The sequence below is a fragment of the Mustela nigripes genome, chromosome 5, assembly GCF_022355385.1.
Source record: "Mustela nigripes isolate SB6536 chromosome 5, MUSNIG.SB6536, whole genome shotgun sequence".
NCBI lineage: Eukaryota > Metazoa > Chordata > Mammalia > Carnivora > Mustelidae > Mustela > Mustela nigripes.
This window is the reverse complement of record NC_081561.1, coordinates 28,062,497-28,065,439: the sequence shown is the minus strand read 5'-3', so window position 1 is coordinate 28,065,439 and position 2,943 is coordinate 28,062,497.

Sequence of the window (2,943 nt, the reverse complement as noted above, 5' to 3'; positions counted from 1 at the left end):
GGAATGAGAGTGTTCATCAGAGGGTCAGGAAAACACTGTCGTAAAGGTTGATGGAAGTGATCACTGGGACACAATTTTCAATGGGTGCTTTAGAAAAATGTTTCCACAGACATGTGCTTATATTGTGAAACACATTTTCTTTGAGGAGTTTATTCTAAAGAGATAATCACACAGTTCACAAGGATGTGCATTCACTTATGTTTTATGAAAACAAAGAACAGAAGTTATATAATTGCTATAATCAATATGATGAAGGTGAGTACAAATAGTGGAACATAAGCATGTGTCAAGGATTAACCAAGTGACTTACACAGAGGGTCGAACTTAATCATGAAAGCCAACTGAGGAGGCAACCATAGGGCATCCGTTTGTTCAGACAGGGAAAGGGAGACTGGGAGAGAAGGATGTGGTGGAGCCAGTGTTCAGCCCAAAGGGTTTGCTCCCAGAGACCTTGTTGACTTGTGATCCTGTCTATCAGGGGGTTATTGTCTGTGCACTCTAGGTACGTGAGCTGTCACGATGTTCCAGAATGTTCTGTGTGGGAGGCTGCGAGGATCAGAGCCTAGGAGGACATTAAGAAGCAATGTGACTTGGCTGCTCAAATCACTCTAAAGTCCATCATCCAGTGGACATCTTGAAGCCTCCAGGGACTCAGGATCAGCTGGCCTCTGGAGCTATAGCGCAGAGCAAGGGTGACACTCTACTGACTGGACACTGGCAGGGTCATGTGGGAGTGGGCATGGAGAAGAAATGACAGAGGGAACACAGGTCGCTCCTGAGATGAGTGCTGTGTGGGGAAAGGTCATGATATCACAAAAGCAGGAACCGGGAGACCTAGTAGGTCCCCTACCACTAGGATCAGTCACATCTACAGGATGCAACAGGCATATGGATGTGAAACAAAAACACAACTCCACACAGTGCTGTACAATTCCAGAACAGGAAAGAGCTCTGGGAAACTAACAATATGAGCATAGAAATGAATAATCGAGTGGATACACTGTTTTCCTTTCCTGAAGTCGTACAATCAGGAATGTGATGGTAGCAAGAGAGAAGATCTGTTTCTCAATCAAATGTTTCCAACAAGTTAATAACAGTTTTTAAAAACTATGGTGAAGAGTGCCTGGGTGGCTGTCATTAAGCATCTGCCTTTGGCTCAGGTCATAATCCCAGGGTTCTGGGATCGAGCCCCACATCAGACTACCTGCTCAGCGGGAAGCCTGCTTCTCCCTCTCTCATTTCCCCTGCTTGTGTTCCCTCTGCCACTGTGTTTCTCTCTGTCAAATAAAATCTTAAAAAAAAAAAAATGAGGTGAATAGGAAATGAAAAAAAATTTCAAGAATGTTCCTCCCACTTTATAGGGACAAACACACTTGTTGAGAGACCCACCCAAATTCTTACCTAGAGCAGATGAGAGGAGACCCACACCAGGACACGTCACAGTGAAATGTCAGAAAGAGGGTGGAAGGGTAGATGCCTCGAAAACTCCAAGAGGCAACAACACAGGCCTGGGGGCTGGAAGGCGTGAGGCAAGGCCCCCAAATCCCGAGGACATCATTTCTGTCTAGCAGAGTCTCTGTCATGTTACCATGTGACAGTCTCCTCAGATGTGAGAGTTTCTGTTCTCCTTTCCACGTTTCCTTCCACAGGACAGCAGTAGGCAGAGTGGGACAAATGATGGAGAAAACCAAACAAGGGGAGCCCATGGGATCCCGGCCACAGGGAGCCAGCAGGAGAGAGGCCTAGTTCCCCCAGGAGGAGCTCCAGGGGGTCTGGGTGTCAGCCCTGCCCCAGGGGTACTGGCATCCCCTCCTCATTGGGCAGGATTGAGGGCTGCCGACCAGGCGGCTACACAGACATGAAGATGGGAGAGGAGTGGATGGGCTCCAGTATGTTCATGAAATTTTACTCAGGGGGAGCAGAGGAAGGATTGAAAAGGAGCCCAAGAGAAAAAAAGTAAATGAAGGAATAAGATATTTATTTACTCTGGGGAAAATAAAAAGTTGATTTACAAAAGGGATCGCAATCATAAGTCTATAGAAGACTCAGTTGTGACTAGTATTTCATGGTCATAATAAAGGAAACACTGAACACTGAGCTCATTGAAATTATCAAATAATTTTATGGGGCAGATGGGAGAGTGAAAGAGGAGCCAGTTCAGGAAAGATGATGCATAAACCTGAAGACCAGAGAAGGAGTCTGAGAAGCAGGCTGCTCCGAGGCATGGAAGCAATAATCAGAATCAGCCAGAAGAACTAACGCAGGTGGTCTCTGAGATACAGGAAATGGGGGCATCGAAGCTTGGCGTCATCTGTCTTGATATCAAGGATGGTAGAAGGATTTGACTTGTAAAACTCTGTGCCTCTAACCATTGGCTACAAAGACAACACGGGGGGTGAGATGATGGGTCAGGACGAGTTCTGCACGGAGGCCATAGAGATGGGGCAGGAGTTGGAGGAGTCATGGGAGCAAGTGTAGAGTTTATGGGATGATTTTGTTTTGATTTGTTTAGTTTTATTTCATGTTTTGAATGGGAGTCATCCCAGCATGTTTGTAGGAGAAATTGCTGAGGCCAGAGAGAGGGGAAAGTGCATTAATGCAGGGTGAGTGAGGGGCCATGTGACCACGTGGAGGGAGAGACAGGATGGCCCCTCCCCCATCACTGCTCAGAAGATGAGGACACAGGTGCAGAGATGGGGAGGGCGGTGGAGCGTCTGTGCAATTCTCACCCTAGTCCTTCTTTTCTGAGTGAGGAACAAATGAGCTCATCCCCTCAGAGGGGAGCAGGGAGGGAGTCAAGGAGGCTGAGGAGGGAGGAGGAAGTGAGAGGCAGCCCTCTCAGGAGAGTGACAGGGAGCTGACTGGGGATATGGCATCTGGAGAGAGCAGGGCTGGGGTCCTGAACTCTGTGCTCTTCCCCTTAGAGAGACTTTGAGCAGCAGG